This window comes from Lynx canadensis, chromosome X, assembly GCF_007474595.2.
Source record: "Lynx canadensis isolate LIC74 chromosome X, mLynCan4.pri.v2, whole genome shotgun sequence".
NCBI lineage: Eukaryota > Metazoa > Chordata > Mammalia > Carnivora > Felidae > Lynx > Lynx canadensis.
Genome location: NC_044321.2, coordinates 64,362,275 through 64,380,407, shown reverse-complemented (window position 1 = coordinate 64,380,407; position 18,133 = coordinate 64,362,275). Strand labels below are relative to the sequence as shown.

General features: G+C 35.7%; 1 protein-coding gene across 4 annotated transcripts in view; it reads left to right on the top strand.

The window, feature by feature from the left end:
- Positions 1-18,133, top strand: part of BRWD3 (bromodomain and WD repeat domain containing 3) — a 243,496-nt gene that overhangs the window by 49,540 nt on the left and 175,823 nt on the right. The window lies entirely within an intron of this gene.

The window sequence follows — 18,133 nt, the reverse complement described above, 5'->3', positions numbered from 1 at the left end:
ACCATTTTTTGCTTGATGTCTATTTTGTCTGATGTAAGTATGGGTATCCCCACTTAATTTGGTTTACAGTTTGGTTTACACTTGCCTTTCATCCATTTACTTTGACCCAATGTATCCTTAGAATTGAAATGAGCCTCCTGTATGCAGCATGTAGTTGGGTCTTGTGGTTTTATTCATCGAACCACTCTGTGCCTTTGATTGATGAATTCAATCTCATTTACATTTAGGGTGATTATTGATATGTAAGACCTTACTAGTGCTCTTATTGTTTGCTTTGTGGTTGTTTTATGCCTCCATTGTTTCTTTTTCTCTGTTTCTGCCTACCTTTGTAAATCGTTTTTCCATGGTGGTATGCTCTGATTCCTATTTTTAGCTTCATGAATCTATTCTAGATTTTTGCTTTGTGGTTACCATGAGGCTTGAACATTTCTTGATAAAACAGTCTATTTTATCCTGACAGCAACTTAATCTTTGTTCTCCTGTAATGTTTCCCACCCTTTTCTCCTCTGCTTTTCTATTTTTGATGTCATAATTTACCTTTTTGTGCTGTGTGTTCATTAACAAATTATAGCAGCTAGAGTTATTTTTAATCTTTTTCCTTTAACCTTTATACTATAGTTAAGTCTTTAGCACACTATTCTAATACAGAATTACAGCTTTCTTATGCTGTCAGTTTTTCACCTTTACCAGAATGTTACTTACTTTCATATATTTTCACATTATGTATTAGTGTCTTTTCATTTGCAGTGATGTGGATGGAGCTAGCAAGTATTATGCTAAGTGAAATCAGTCAGAGAACGAAAAATACCATATAATTTCACTCATAAATAGGTGATGGAGATTAAGGAGTGTACTTGTTATGATGTGCACCAAATGTTGTATTTAAATGTTGTATCACTAAATTGTACACTTGAAACTAATATTACACTATATGTTAATTAATTAGAATTTAAATTAAAAAAAAACATTTTAGCTTGAAAAACTTCTTTCAGCATTTCTTGTAAGTCTAGCTGAACTCTTTTAACTTTTGTTTGTCTGGGAAAGCTTTTATTTTCTTCTGTATCTGGAGTATAACTTTGATAACTTTGCTTTGATGAAGTATTCTTGGCTGGCAGTTTTCATATTTCAACACTTTGAATATGACATTTTGTATTCTTCTGGCCTGTAGATTTTCTGCTGAGAAATATGGTAATTGCCTAATAGAGTGTCTTTGTAGGTTACTTACTTTTTTCCCCCTTGTTACCTATAGATTCTTTCTTTATCATTGATTTGTGATATTTTCATTATAATGTGTCTTGTAAAAAGTCTTTTTGCACCATATAATAGGGCGTTCTATTAGTTTCTTGAACTTGTATGTTTATGTCCTTTCCTAGAATTAGGAAATTCTCAGCTATTATTGTTCAAGTAAACTCTACTCCCTTTTCCCTCTCTTCTCCTTTTGGTACACCAATTATTTTGGTATTTGATTTTCTGATAAAATCTGATAGCTCTTGTAGAGTATCTTCACTTTTAAATTCTTAAGTTTTCTCTCTTATTGGATTATTTCTATATTCCTATCCTCTAAATCACTTATTCTTTCTTCTGTTTGGTCTGACCTGTTTCCAATGCCCTTTATTGCATTCTTTATCTCATTCATTGAGTTCTGCAGCTTCAGAATTTCTGTTTTGTTCTTTTTTGTAATTTCAAATTTTTGTTAAAGAATTCCTTCTCTTTATTAATTTTATTCCCGAGTTTATTGAATTGTGTTTCTGAGTTATCTTGTTTTCTTGTTGGTTCTGTTCATAAAGCTATTTTGAATTCTTTATCAGTGAGATTTCAATATTCTGTGCCTTTGAGTTCAGTTGTTGCATTATCATTTTCTTTTCTTGATACTATATTTCCTTGATTTTCCATGGTGTTTGATGGTATGGCCTCATGCTTTCACAGGTGAGGTGTCAGATAATCCTTTTATTAAGGCTTTGTCGTCTTTGATGCTTTTTCTTTTTTTAATATTTATTTATTTTGAGAGAGAGCATGAATGGGGAAGGCAGAGAGAGAGGGAGAGAATCCCAAGCAGACTCTGCACTGTCAGTGAAGAGCCCCATATGGGGCTCGATCTCATGAACTGGGAAATCATGACCTGAACCAAAATCAGGAGTCAGACACTTGACCGACTGAGCCACTCAGATGCCCCCTTCTTTGATTCTTATAATTCAACAGCCTGGCTATTAGAACCCTTTATTTTGTATTCCAGAATGTGGCATGGCACAGTAACTCGAGAGTATGGTTTTTCTTTTTGGAATTGGTTCTCTCAGGTGTGCTGGGAAGATGCACAAGGACCTGAGAGTGGAGTGTGGTATGGGCTTAGCATCTGGGAATTCAAGGGTGCCAACAGTTGGCCAGGAGAAGGATCCTCTAAGTGGAGCACTCCCAGAGATCTGTGGGTAGACCTGCTGATGTTCTGAAGCAAACAGTATGAAATTTGTGCTGTTGATGCTCTTTGATATTCTTATTAGCTTTTCCCCTATTCTGCTCCCCCACGCCCCCAGTCAAGGATGTTGGTCCTTCAAAATCTGGTTCAGTTGCAACCTGCACATTTTCATCAGCTGGGAAGTCACTTACCACTTTTGATTTCTACCTATCTGTGAGAGTGGTTGCGGCTTTCCACCTCTTCTACTTGAGGGTGCTCCTGCAGCTGCCAAAATATCAGCACCTTGCAATATCATCCAGGGAAGCAGTGCTCCTTTGGCAAGTTTGTCCATCTCCTTTGTTCAAATTAATCTCTATTCCATTCTGATAGCATGCCAGATTCTCCCTTTATGCAGGCTGGACCCCACAAATTCTCTATTGCTTGTGGGTATCCACTCACTTTTGCACTCTCCAGGTTTCCTTTTATCCTATGATCACCATGAGTTGGGGTGGGACATTCTAGTCCAATCCCTTGGATTACAGCCACCACCAAAGCCCTGTCTACCCACTTTTGGATGCATAGGTGGGTAGAACTTCCTGATATTCTGGTGTGGTATGTAGAAACACGTTTATTCTGCTATGAATGTCTAATCAGTTAACAAAAATGGAGAGAAAAGTGTAACAATCTGACATGATGCTGACATCACTCCAATAATGAACTTTATTCTTGTGTCTGTGTGTGTTTTAAATTAATTAATTAAATTAAAGTTAGTTAACATACAGTGTAGTGTTGTATTAATCACTTACATATAACACCCAGTGCTCATCCCAACAAGTGCCGTCTTTGATTCCCATCACCCATTTAACCCATCCCACTACCCACCTCCCCTGCAGCAACCCTCATTTGTTCTCTGTATTTAAGAGTCTTTTATGGTTTGCCTCCCTCTCTGATTTTATCTTATTTTTCCTTTCCTTCCCCTGTGTTCACCTGTTGTGTTTCTTAAATTCTAGCTATGAGTAAGACCATATGATACTTGTCTTTCTCTAACTGACTTATTTCACTTAGCTTAATACACTGTGTCTAGTTCGATCCATGTTGTTGCAGATGTTAAGATTTCATTCTTTTTAATTGCTGAGTAGTATTTCATTGTGTATATATACCACATCTTTATCCACTCATCGGTTGATGAACATTTGGGCTCTTTTCATAATTTGGCTATGTTTATAGCACTGCTATAAACATTGGGGTACATGTGCCCCTTCCACTCAGCATTTTTGTATCCTTCGGATAAATACCTAGTAGTATAATTGCGGGTCATAGGGTACTTTTATTGTTGTTTTGAGGAACCTCCATACTTTTTTCCAGAGTGGATGCAACAGTTTGCATTCCCACCAGCAGTTCAAAAGCGTTCCCCTTTCTCTGCATCCTCGCCGACGTCTGTTGTTTCCAGAGTTGTTAATTTTAGCTCTTCTGACAGGTATGAGGTGGTATCTCATTGTGGTTTTGATTTGTATTTCTCTGATGATCAGTGATGTTAAGCATCTTTTTCATGTGTCTGTTAGACATCCTGATGTCTGTTTTGGAAAAGTGTCTATTCATGTCTTCTGCCCTTTTCTTAACTGGATTGTTTTTTGGGTGTTGAGTTTAACAAGTTCTTTATAGATTCTGGATACCAACCGTTTATCCAATATGTTATTTGCAGATACCTTCTCCCATTCCATCAGTTGCCTTTTAATTTTGTTGATTGTTTCCTTCACTGTGCAGAAGCTTTTTATCTTGATGACATCCAGTGGTTCAGTTTTGCTTTTGTTTCCCTCGCCTCTGGAGACATGTCTAGTAAGAAATTTCTGAGGCTGAGGTTAAAGAGGTTGCTGACTGTTTTCTCTTCTAGAATTTTGATGGTTTCCTGTCTCACATTGAGGTCTTTCATTCATTTTGAGTTTATTTTGTGTATGGTTTAAGAAAGTAGTCCAGTTTCATTCTTCTGCATGTTGCTGTCCAGTTTTTCCAACACCATTTGTTGATGAGACTGTCTTTTTTTCCAGGGGATATTCTTTCTTGCTTTGTCAAAGATTAGGTGGCCATACATTTGTGGGTCCCTTTCTGGGTTTTCTGTTCTGTTCCTTTGATCTATGCATCTGTTTTTGTGCTAGTACCATACTGTCTTGATGATTACAGCTTTGTAATACAGTTCGAAGTCTAGAATTGTGATGCCTCCATCTTTGGTTTTCTTTTTCAACATTGCCTTGGCTATTTGGGGACTTTTCTGGTTCCATACAAATTTTAGAATTGTTTGTTCTAGCTCTGTGGAGTATGCCAGTGTTAGTTTGATTGGGATTGCATTGAATATGTAGATTGCTTTGGGTAGTATCAACATTTTAACAATATTTTCTTTTTCAATCCATGATATGGGATGTTTTTCCATTTCTGGGTGTCTTTTTCAATTTCTTTCATAAGTTCTATCATTTTCAGTGTACAGATCTTTTACCTCTTTAGCTAGGTTTATTCCTATGTATCTTATGGGTTTTGGTGCAATTGTAAATTGGATCCACTCCTTGATTTCTCTTTCTGTTGCTCCATTATTGGTGTATGGAAATGCAGCCAATTTCCACCGGTTGATTTTTTATCCTGTGACTTTGCTGAAATCATGCATCAGTTTTAGCAGTTTCTTGGTGGAGTCTTTTGGGTTTTCCATGTAGACTATCATGTCATCTGCGAAGAGTGAAAGTTTGACTTCTCCTTTGCCAGTTTGGATGCCTTTTATTTCTTTTTGTTTTCTGTTTGCTGACACTAGGACTTCCGGGACTGTGTTGAACAACAGTGGTGATAGTCCACATCCCTTCTGTGTTCCTGACCTTAGGGGGAAAATTCTCACTTTTTCCAATTTGAAGATGATGTTAGCTGTGGGCCTTTCAGATATGGGCTTTATATTGTTGAGGTATGTTCCTTCTCTCCCTACTTTCTTGAAAGGTTTTATCAAGAAAGCATGCTGTATTTTGTCAAATACTTTTTCTACATTGATTGAGAGGATCATATGGTTCCTATCCTTTATTTTATTAATGTGGTTTATCACACTGATTGATTTGTGATTATTGAACCAGCCCTGCAGCCCAGGAATAAATCCCACTTGATCATCATAAATAATTACTTTAATGTATTGTTGAATTTGATAGGTAGTATCTTGTTGAGGATTTTTACATCCAGGTTCTTCAGGGATTTTGGCCTTCACTTCTCCTTTTTATTGGGGTCTTTGGTTTTTGAATCAAGGTAATTTTGGATTCATAGAATGAGATTGGAAGCTTTCCTTCCATTTCTATTTTTTGGAACAGTATGAGAAAAGTAGTATTAATTCTTCTTTAAATGTCTGGCAGAGTTCCCCTGGGATGTCATCTGGCCCTGTAGTCCTGTTTGTTGTCCTGTTTTTGATAGCTTTTTATTTAATTACTTTGCTAGTTATGGGCCTGTTGAAATTTTCTATTTCTTCCTGTTTCAGTTTTGGCAGTGTGTGAGTGTCTAGGAATTTGTCCATTGCTTCCAGATTGCCCAGTTTGTTGGCATATAATTTTTCATAGTATTGTGTTAAAATTGTTTGTAGTTCTGTGTTGTTTGGTATTCCTCCTATTTCATTCGTGATTTTACCTATTTGGGTCCTCTCTCTTTTGATAAGTCTGGGTAGGGGATTATCAATTTTGTTTATTCTTTAAAAGAACCAGCATTTAGTTTCATTGTTCTACTGTTTTTTATTGTTTTTTTTTTTTGTTGTTGTTGTTGTTGTTTGTTTCTATATCATTTATTTATTCCTTCTTCTGCTGGTGTTAGGCTTTATTTGCTCCTTTTTTCTAGCTCTTTTAGGTGTAAGGTTACGTTGTGTATTTGCCACCTTTCTTTCTTCTTGAGATAGGCTTGAATTGCAATGTACTTTTCTCTCAGAATTGCCTTTGCTGCATCCCAAAGGGTTTGGACTGTCATGTTTTCATTTTCATTTGCTTACATGCATTTTTTATTTCTTCTTTAATTTCCTGGTTAGCCCATTCATTCTTTAGTAGGATGTTCTTTAACTTGTATGTATTTGAGAGCTTTCCAAATGTTTTCTTGTTGTTGATTTCAAGATTTATAGTATTGTGATCTGAAAATATGCATGGTATCATCTCGATCTTTTTGTACCTGTTGAGGGCTGATTTGTGACCCAGTATGTGATCTATTTTGGATAGTGTTCCATGTGCACTGGTGAGGAATGTGTATTCTGCTGCTTTGGAATGAATGTTCTGAATATGTCTGTTAAGTCCATGTAGTCCAGTGTGTTATATGTCATTCAGAGCCATTGTTTCTTATTGAGTTTCTGCTTAGATGATCTGTCCATTGTTGTCAGTGGGATATTAAAGTCTCCTACTCTTATGGTATTATTATCAGTGAGTTTCTTTCTAATATTTTATTTATTTTTGATAGAGAAAGACACAGAGTACAAGCAGGGGAGGGGCAGAGAGGGAGACATAATCTGAAGCAGGCTCCAGGCTCTGAGCTGTCAGTACAGAGCCCAATGCAGGGCTTGAACTTGTGAACCGTGAGATCGTGACCTGAGCTGAAGTTGGACGCTTAACCAACTGAGCCACTCAGGTGTCCCATCTTTCTTTTTGTTATTATTTGATGTATATATTTGGGGGTTCCAAGTTGGGGGCCTAAATATTTATAATTGTTAGATCTTGATGGATGGACCCCTTAATTATGATATAATGCCCTTTTTCATCTCTTGTTAAGGTTTTTGTTTTAAAATCTAGTTTGTCTGTTATAAGTATAGCTTCTTCTACTTTCTTTTGATTTCTATTAGCATGATAGATGGTTCTCTATCCCCTCACTTTCAATCTGCAGATATTTTAAGGTCTAATGAGTCTCTTATAGGCAGCATGTAGATGGATCTTTATTTTTTTATTCATTCTGATATCTTGTGCCTTTTCACTGGAGCATTTAGTCCATTTACCTTCAGAGTGGTTGTTGAAAGGTATGTATTTAGTGCCATTACATTATATGTAGTGTTGGTGTTTCTGGTTATGTTCTCTGGTGCTTTGTTGTCTTCATCGCTTTGATCTTCTTTTTTTTCCTCCACTCAGATAATCCCCCTTAATATTTCTTGCAGGGATGGTTATGTGCTGACAAACTCCTTTAGTTTTTGTTTGGGAAACTCTTTATCTTTCCTTCTATTCTTAATGACAACCTTGCTGGATAAATAATTCTTGGCTGCATATGTTTCCCATTCAGCACATGGAATATTTCCTGCCACTCCTTTCTGGCCTGCCAAGTTTCAGTGGACAGGTGTGCTGCTAAACTTATGTGTCTACCCTTGTAGGTTAAGGCCCTTTTGTCCCTAGCTACTTTCAGAATTCTCTCTTTATCTTCATGTTTTACAAGTTTTACTGTGATATATCATGGTGTTTACCTGTTTTTGTTTATTTTGAGGGTAGTTTTCTGTGCTCCTTGGACTTGAATGCTTGTTTGCTTCCCCAGATCAGGGACGTTCTCATCTATAATTTGTTCAAATAAACCTTCTTCCCCTTTTTCAAGCTTTTCTTCTTCTGGGCCTCCTTTGATACAGATATTGTTTTGTTTCATGGAATCACTTAGTTCCCCAAGCCTCCCATTATGATCTAATAATTTTCTGTCCCTATTTATTTCACCTTCATTGTTTTACAAATTTTATCTTCTGCATTACCTATACGCTCCTTTGCTTCTTCAGTCCTCATTGTCACTGTTTCCAGTTTGTTTTTCATCTCAGTTATAGTATTTTTAAATTCATTCTGACTAGTTCTGAGGTCTTTCATCTCTGCAGCAGGATTTCTCTGGTGTCTTCTATGCTTTTTTTTCAAGCCCACCTAGTAGTCTTATGGTTGTTGTTTTAAATTATTGTTCAGATATATTGCTTATATCTATTTTGAGCAAGTCCCTGGCTGTGATTTCTTCTTGACCCTTCTTTTGGGAAGAATTCCTTCATCTTGTCATTTTGAGTAAGTTTTTGTCGTTTGCATGTTTTAAAAGCTTTTTGTGTTTCCATCACCTGAGTGTACTGCTATATCAAAAAGGGGTCATACACTGTCTAGGTCCTGGCCTTTCAGGAAGTGTTTCTGATGTATGCTTTGTGCACTCTGCTGTTGCATTTTGGCTGCTCTTTCTCACTGGTTAGTCCTCTGCAGAGCTCATCCTGGCTTGCAATGGTGTGTTTGGACCTTTATGCGTGGTTTGATTTGTTTGTTTTTTTTTTTTAATTTTTTTTTTCAACGTTTATTTATTTTTGGGACAGAGAGATACAGAGCATGAACGGGGGAGGGGCAGAGAGAGAGGGAGACACAGAATCGGATACAGGCTCCAGGCTCCGAGCCATCAGCCCAGAGCCCGACGCGGGGCTCGAACTCACGGACCGCGAGATCGTGACCTGGGTGAAGTCGGACGCTTAACCGACTGTGCCACCCAGGCGCCCTTGATTTGTTTGTTAAGGTAATCCTGGAAAAAAAGGAGTTGGGAAAAGCCTGATCCTAATAAAAAGAGAAAAGAAAAGGGAACAAAATCCCCCCCCCAGAGAATCAAAAAACTCTAGGATGATTCCAATGAAAATGAAAAGAAAAATAAGAGAAAAAAGAAGAAAAGAAAAAAGAGAAGGAAAAAGAAAAGAATAAAAATGACTGATTCAAAAAAAACGAGAAAAGGAAATGAAAAAACCAAGAAGAAACTATGAGCCTGATTACAAATGAAAAAAGAAGAAAGTAAACGAGTAAAAAGAACTGCAGGTGTTGTTTTGAAGCATTTGATTTTCAGTGCTCTTGGTACATGGGGGGTGCTGGGTGTGCTGGTCTTTTGAGAGAGAGAAGTCACTGTGTTGGCTCAGAGTCATTCTTGTGCCAGTAAACAGACAGTTGCCAGGCATGGGATGGTGGGGTTTGGTGTAAGTGTGTCTGCCTCCCCTGGAGGCCTCTGTGTTGCTTTCTGAAGTCCCACCTTGGTGTTGGGAGAAAATGGAGCTACCCAAATCTTTTGTCCCCGGACATGGTACCTCACAGCCCACACTGTTCAGGCAGCTCTCAAAGAATAGCAAGGGCAGTCAGCTCACCCTGTGCCATAGTTCTCCTGTGTTTTTTCTTTAGCGCTTAGCTGGGATTCTTAAAGGACCTGGCACCATTCAGATTGGTCTTGTCCTCTGGAATAGAGCCTCTCCACCCTGCTGATGAAAGGCTTTTGGGTGGCACCTTCAGGGTCCTTTTTCCTTGGGGAGGCAGTAAACCCTCTTCCAAACAATCTCCAGGAAGTGAATGTTCTCTCCCAATGTGTCTTGGAGATCTCTACACCACCCTGTGCACTCTGTGGTCAGCTCCCTCCTCCCCAGAAGCACATGCCACAGCTCCACTCTGGAGATTGTCATGCACTTCTACAACCTCAGAGTTTGAGCTCCAAATGTTGTTTGGAAGAAAAAAAAAACTGGGACACTCAGTAATTCTCGCTGTCCAGTCCATGGTCTAGAGAGGCTTTCATCTTGTGCTAACTCAGTGCTGAACTTTCTCAACCCCTCTTTCTTTCTGTCTTTCCACGGAAAGAGTTGTCTCCCCTCTGCCACACTGTCTGTCTCCCCCAATTCACTCCCATGCACATTGCACCTGCCAAGCTGTCTCCCTCCAACTGTGGAGATCCTTCTGCCACACTGCAGATCTATTTCCTGGGTGTTCCAAGTGATCTGACCTCAGTATGTTTGAGGGACGAGGAAAGCCCAGGGTCCTCCGACTTCTCTTCCATCTTAATTCCTCTCACTCCCTTAATGCATTTTAAATTTGGATTTTGCTATTGATAGTTGTGTCCTAGCAATAAAGCACGTGTAAAATGAGATTCTATAAGAAACACTCATTTTATTTCTAAAATGGAATCATTTTTGAATAGATTATGTGATAAAATAGATCGTTTGAAATAATTTAAAAATCTAAGTAAAATTTCCTTTATGAAGTATATAAAATATAAAACCTTAAATTTAGTGTAAAATAAATATTTTATACTTTATTACTACTTTTCCACTTTATCAGATTTTAAATTATTTATTACTTTACAATTTGTCCTACTTGTTATATAATTCTTTCAGTATGTTTCAGCATAGGCTTCCTGATCTTTTTTTGGTCTGATGTTCTGTTTTTCATATATGGAGTTGATAGAAGAGAATGTGGTTTGAGGTGTTTTTCACTGAAGGTATGCATTTGCAGTGATCCTATTTCTTCTTGCTTACTGACCTAGGTGTTTTGATATGATTGACTGAATTTAGGATAAGAGACTCTTTTCTCTTGTTATCTTGTGTTCTTGACCATTGTAGGAAAAAGCCCATGTACTCACAAAGTTTTCTTAGTATAACAACCCTGTAATAAATCCTTGATTTTCATTTATTGTTATTAAATGTTCTTGTTATTGTGTCCTGTATTGCTTTTTAGGGTTTTTCATTACCATTTAATATGTGAGATTCTAGTACAAAGCTTTTAAGTCAAGATAATATAAATAGTATATTTTGTGCCACATGCAACAAATGTTCTAAAATGGACACACTCAGGATTTTAACAAGTTTTTGGCAGTTTTTTTTTTTCCTATAAAATTACAGGATGGATGTCGAATGGGGAGAACAATGAAGTATTGATTAACATAAGAAGCATGTCATTATAATTAATTCAGGATGCCGTAGAATTAGGATGGCAAAGCTGTTACTGAGGAATACATGAAAAAAGTCATTCTGGTTCAAACTCTATTAATTTGGGTTATAGTATTCCATATTATAATTGTGAAAGAAATAGAATTTGAATATGTGAAATGATGTTTTAATATCCAATATATACTAGAATATCATATACTTCAAATTATGACATTTTACTGTGCTTTTTTCAAAGAACATTCAGTATTCTTAATTTCTAAAGGCACAAGATTTAATTTTTTTTAATGTTTATTTATTATTGAGAGACAGAGGGAGACAGAGCATGAACAGGGGAGGGGCAGAAGGAGAGGGAGACACAGAATCCGAAGCAGGCTCCAGGCTCTGAGCTGTCAGCACAGAGCCCGACACAGGGCTCGAACTCACGAACTGCGAGATCATGACCTGAGCCGAAGTCAGATGCTTAACCGACTGAGCCACCCAGGCGCCCCCCTAAAGGCACAAGATTTAAGGCACAAGTGATAGCTATTTTATTTTTTATTTACATTTTATATTTTAGTTTTATTTTCTTATTTTTTAAAGTCTTTTTAAAATTTTATTTGCTTTGAGAGAGACAGAGACCGCATTTAAAATATTAGTAGAAAAAATAACCAATTTCAGGAGAACCTTTATATGAATTTTATTTGGTTTTAATTAATTCTTTAATATGTTCTTGATAAAATTTGAGGCTTATGTGATGACTGACCTCATATTCTCTCCCTTTTACTGTTCACTGGCACTTCTAATTGATGTTGAGGAAGTAAATGAAATTAAACTGAATTAAGTTAATTTTTATTTTTGTTAGGGACACTCATAAAAATACCCAGTTTTTAAAAAAATATATGATAAAATACAGTGGCTATAACATAGGGAAAAGATCCACAAAGGAGGAAGTGACCAGTAATTCACAAGAGAAAACATTAGGTTGGGTAGAATATTTATAAATATTACTTACAATGCAACAAAGTGAACTAGAAACTTTTACGTCAAGAGATACAAACTTGAAATGGTATAAATGTGGCTATACTGTGAGAAACAATGAGTACAGATAGAAGTAGTGATAAATGGATAAGGGATTATACTATAGACCTGACAATATTGATGATGCTTTCCTACTGGAGAAGTAAAGAAGCAGGATACCTAGATCAGACTAATCCTTGATGTTTGCCAATCCCACCACTTCCATTATAGCTATTATATTGAGCCTAAATTTAAAATCACTATTTTTTATATAGAAAATAGTCAATTATCAACAATTTCTTTCAGTTCAACCTATATAGGATTACTCCAAAACACCTTTAAAGTCCCAATTAGCATTTAGAGAAAGAATCTATAAATTTATCAAAAGGGAATAGATGGTATGCATTGATAGGTAAAATGTAAGAGCTGGGGATAACCATATTTTCCATTATCAAAGAGAGTGATCTCTAAACTGTAAAAAAGGGTAGATCGAGCATGGTTAAAGAAAAGAAAACCCAAGATATATGAGTACCTATCTGCTTTAAGAAGCCTAAATGAATTAAATCCTGGTATACTGAAATAATTTTCCCTGGCAGGTATTTGCTTGAAATCAGAGTGGACAGGAGAAATGGAAATGACACAATGGACAAATATATCAAAGGGGAAAAAATGATACATTCTAGGAATTATAGATTGGTGAATTTAACCCTAGGCAAAATTTTAGACAGGTTATTGAACAAGTGGTTTGTGTACTCTTAGAAAAGAAAGAGGTGATCACTAGGAACTTAATGCTTATTAAAAAAGAATGTCAAACTAGCTTTATTTCCTCTTTAACCAAAAGATGTATAAGGCAGCTGTTTCAGAAAACTGAGGTAGTCTTTGCAATCCTAAATTGCATTCATAGAAATGTGGTTGGAAGTAATCCGCTCTGTGCTGATTAAACTACTGGAATATTCTGCAGAATTCTTGTTATTTTAAGAGGCTGAGACATTGATGAACTAGAGACATCATAGAAAAAAGCAACCACAGTAGTGTTTAGGGTGAAAGTGTTTAGGGGATGATAGGAAAGACAGGTGTTTGTAAACTATGGCTATGAGTAATGTAGAAGGAACCTCATATATTGAGAGAAGATTTAAGGCACAAGTGATAGCTACTTTCTTTTTTTTTTTTAAGTTTTGTTTTTAATTTTATTTATTTTGAGAGAGACAGCATGAGCAGGGGATGGGGAGAGAGAGAGAGAGAGAGAGAGAGAGAGAGAGAGAGAGAGAAAGAATCCCAAACAGGCTGCACACTGTCAGTGCAGAGCCCGATGTGGGGCTCAAACCCACGAACCATGAGATCATGACCTGAGCTGAAACCAAGAGTCAAATGCTTAACTGACTGAGCCACCCAGGCACCCCAGGTAACAGCTATTTAAAAATATTTCATGGGTTACCATGTGACAAGGGGATTTGACTGTTTTTTTTTTTTTCCCCAGTGTAGCTCCCAAGGGCAGAGGCTGTATGATTGTAGAAGTTACAGGGAAAGAGATTGAGTTCAATTAAAGGTAGAGTCTCCCCAAAATTAGAGTAGCTTAACATATGAATTGGCCATTATATTAAGAAATAATAATCTTCTCTTTACCAGAAGTGTTTAGGCAGAGACTAAATGGCCATCTGCCAGATAATGTTATAGAAAAGATAATTTTGGGAGGAGGGAGATTGGACTAGAATTAGTAGTTCCCAAACTTGACATAGTATCAGCATCACTTGTAGAGCTTATTAGAAAAATACATTTCTAAAGCTGTATATATTTTTAATATATATTATATGTTATATAATATATATTATACATTATAAATTTAATAATTTAGATAATTTTCCTCATTAAAGTATCTTATTCACTCATGAAATTGGGCAAATGAATAATGAAAGCTTTGTTCAGTGGAATGTAAATTCCATGAGGATGAGGATCTTGTTTGATTTGTTTATAAGGTGTATTTCCAGTGTCTGTCATAGTGCTTAGCTCATAGTAGGTGGTCAACAAACATAGGTTTTAATGAAAAAACAATTATTCCATTAATAGCTGTTCACTGATCTCTATGACTTAATAAATTTATAAAATACAGTTTTATCCTGTTTTTACTTGAATCTTCAAGAGCATTTTGCTCTGTCACTGAGTTAGTTCATATATCTTATCTCTTGGTAGAGAACATTTAGATGTCTATCTTACAAAATTTTAAAGAAAAAAACAAACGATGGATTCTGAATAGATTATTTTATATTTAAATACATTTTATACATATACACATTTGACTAATTTATCTACTAGTTGAGTTTGTCAATACAAAGAAATGTAGCATCAAGGATTTTTGTCTGAAAAGGATGCTTCTTAAAATATTTCAAGACAAAGTTGGCATGTTCACATCACTGCTCAAGAGAAAATGCTCTATAGTTGATTGTTTGGACCTGACCATAACTACGCCAGGTCCCTAGATAGAAAGGAGTCACAACTATAGCATAGGGTATTATTTCTCTAAAGTTGCCAAATCCTTAACAACTGTTGATGGAGAAGCAGGAATTTTGTTCTGACTAAAATTATGTTGATTGCTCACCCAGTTTCAACTATTGTTTTTGCCATTTCACTTTTGTGACTATATGGAGCTAAATTCCTTAGGAAATAGAGGCTGAAATAACATAACTTAACCTTTATAGTGTTTTTGTAAACTTAAGTAAGTAATTAATCAAGGTAATTAGTTGTAGATACTAAAACTTATTTACATGCCTTTGAAGTACTATAGATTTTAGAAGGCTTAATAGTGAGAATGCAATAATGGCATTATAGTGGATATTTTGGCATAGGATTGTGGGAATTTTTTATTTATTTGTAGGTTTCTCATGAATACCTCATTTTACTTTAAGGTGAAAGAAATTTAAATTGTTCATCTTCCAACTTGCATTATACTTAAAATAGAAAAATAATTCACTCAAGTAGTACATTTGATAGAGACATTCAGATACATCACAGTGATAATTGTGTTTGTGTATGTGTGTCTATTTTATTGTCACTTTTGAGAAAAAGAATAATGACTTTGAGTATTTCCCTCCCTTAAAAGAGCTATGTAACATTCATGCTAGAAGAGTGAGATCTACTTCTTCCTGGTAGAATACTCAAGGGTTGGTCAAAAGTGAACTCAATTGTATCTTTATAGTCAGGTATCAGCTATTAACAATTGACAAAAATGTTCCTGATAAAGTACTCTGTAAATAGATAAGAAAAGCAAAAAGCAGTAATACTGAAAAATAGTGGCTAAATGGACAATGCATGCAAAAGAGTGTTGACAGGACTCCTTAATGTATAGAGCCTAAGGCCTGTTGATATCAAATGACTGAAAAAAAAGGTATGAATGTTACCATTTCAGGTGCTAGGTGAAAAAACAAAAAATCCCTGAGATCGGAAAGAAGGAATATTTGATGCTGCTTCTGTCAGATATTCAACGTACCTTATATTAGAATTTTTTTGAATAGCTATTAGTGATAACTAAGAAGAACCTAATAGAAACATTGTATTTAAGATAAAAATGTATTGTTAAGTGAAATTTAAAAAAAATTGCCTATACTTTGATCACAAAGCAGTTGGTTCCATTTCTCTTGTTTCTTCTTAGTCTTTAATATATATGTATGCATTTTTTCCATAATTTAAATCATAGTATACTTGCAAGGTTGTATTTTATGTTTTTTGCTTTGTAGTTACTAAGTTTTTCCACAGTGCTATAATATTTGTATTTTAATTAATTCCTATAGAATAGTCCATCACATATTCTGTAACTTAATTTACCATTCCCCTGTTGTTGGATTTAGGTTATTTATCATTCTTTGGTATTATGAAAGCATTTTGTACATGTAACCCATTTTTGCTAAACAGTTATGTCACTAGAATAGATTCTCAGGGGTTGAGCAGTGGGTGTGTATATTCTCATGCCTCTTGAAGTATATTGCCAAAATTATTTTCCAAATGGATCCTGTCACTTTATGGTGCATCTAGAAATGTAGGTGTACACCAGTTTCAGGTAGTAATTGCTGGCATTAAGTTTTAGAATTTTTAAAATGCTAATTTATTAGGTATAGTATTGTATTTCATCATTCTCATTTAAATTTCTTTTGATAGTTGGCAAAATAGTTAAATGTTTTTGTGACTTCCTTTATTTGTATTTCCTATATTGTGACTTATCTGTTAATTTTCTTTATCCACTAATCTATTAGATCTTAGTGGTGTTCTTATAGATGGTTAGATTAATATGTGTTTTAAAATATTAAGATTATGTCATATATGTTGCAAATATTTTCCATTTTTCTTTTTAATGAATTATTAGTTTTTTTTCTAAAGGAGTCTTAAAAAGTAAAAGCTAATTTGTATACACTATAAAAATGCATGAAGTTTTTAGTCATTGTTACTGATTTAACAGTTTTGGCCTGAGAATATTAATGGGGTCTCTTTGGGGTGAAGAATATTGGGCACCTGGGTGACTGAGTTGGTTGAGCTTCTGACTTTGGCTCAGGTCATAATCTCCTGAGTTTTGAGTCCCAAATCCGGCTCCCTGCTATCAACACAGAGTTTGCTTCCGATCCTCTGTTCCCCTCTCTCTGCCCCTTCCCCACTTGCGCTCTCCCAAAAAATAAATAAATATTTAAAAAAATATTTTGTTTATATGCTTAGTTGTGTTCCTTTGGCCTTCAAAAAAGTCAGATATTTGTTAGATGAATGACTGGATTTCTGGTAGCTATTACCTCTCTCTGTCATTGATTATTTGTTTTCTTTATGTCTCTGCTTTTCTTCTCAGAGTTGCTCTTCTGATTATTTTTCTTCCTATTGATGTTGTTTTTTGTTTTTATCCTTTAAGCAGTGGTTTCTAACTGGGGACAGTTTTTAGTTTTTTTTTGTTTATTACCACCAGGAGACATTTGGCAATGTCTGGAGATATTTTTCCTTGTCACGGCTTCATGGTGGTTTTTATGAACATCTAGTGGGTAGAATCCAGGGATGCTGCTAAATACTCTTTAATAAACAGCCCCGTACACTGAAGAGTAATCAGGCCCAAAGTGCCATTATTTCTAAGGCTGAGAAACCCTGCCTTAAGTAACACAACTTTTCTTCTATCTACTTGCAAAGTATGGATAGAAAAAAGCAAAGCAGAAGTGATGATTGATTGTTTCAGGGAACTAAGAGCAGTAAGAAATGTTTGATTGCAGAAGGAAGATTACTAAGTCCCAAAGTTATGGTGTCTTCCTCTCACCTTAGAGTTGTGAAAATTTCTAGAGGTTGGGATGGGGAGCAGCTGCCAAAAAGAAATCCTCTTAGCTGGTAGTGTTGCTTACAAGTTTTCTACCATTATTTACTTAACATCTCACAGTGTTATATAAATACTCAGATCTTTATTGTGTTCTTATGGTTTACATTCAAAGTTTCATTGGTTTTGCTATTCATCATTCGTTTTTTTGTCATTTTGTCAGTTTAAAATGGCCAGCAGATCTACCTTTGCCTAAGAAAAGACTCCATTGCTCTTTAAGACTGGGATATGCAAAGGTTTCATTTTGTGTGTGTGTGTGTGTGGCGGGGGGGGGTGGCATGGTTCTAACTGTATTAATCTAGCTACAAATCCATTCTTGCCTTAATTTTGCCTTGGCTTCAAAATTAAGCTATTATCATTTGTACTATATTATTTATGCACTAGGGTGAAATGTCACCTTGCTTCAATGTGGCTTTCCACTTATGAAGATCTTATGATTTGATTAAAATATAATGTATGGGATGTTAAATATTTTCAGTGTATAAGGGAATACTGGAGGAATTTCACAGAGCAAGTGGGTGCTTGTAAATCCTTACATGGAGGTTAAGATCTCCATTTTAGGTAAGTGAGAAGAATCTAGGTGGCATTGGAGGAGAATTGGACAGATTTATGCTTTCTTCTGTTTTTTAAGAAAATAAATAATAAGGCAAACAAAAAGCCAGGTGTAAGTTGACCTTATAGGAGATGCAGTTTCAAAAATTCATTGGTAACTAGTGGGAGAGCCTAAAAGTGGAGAACCTATAGAGAAACCTAGGAAAGATTG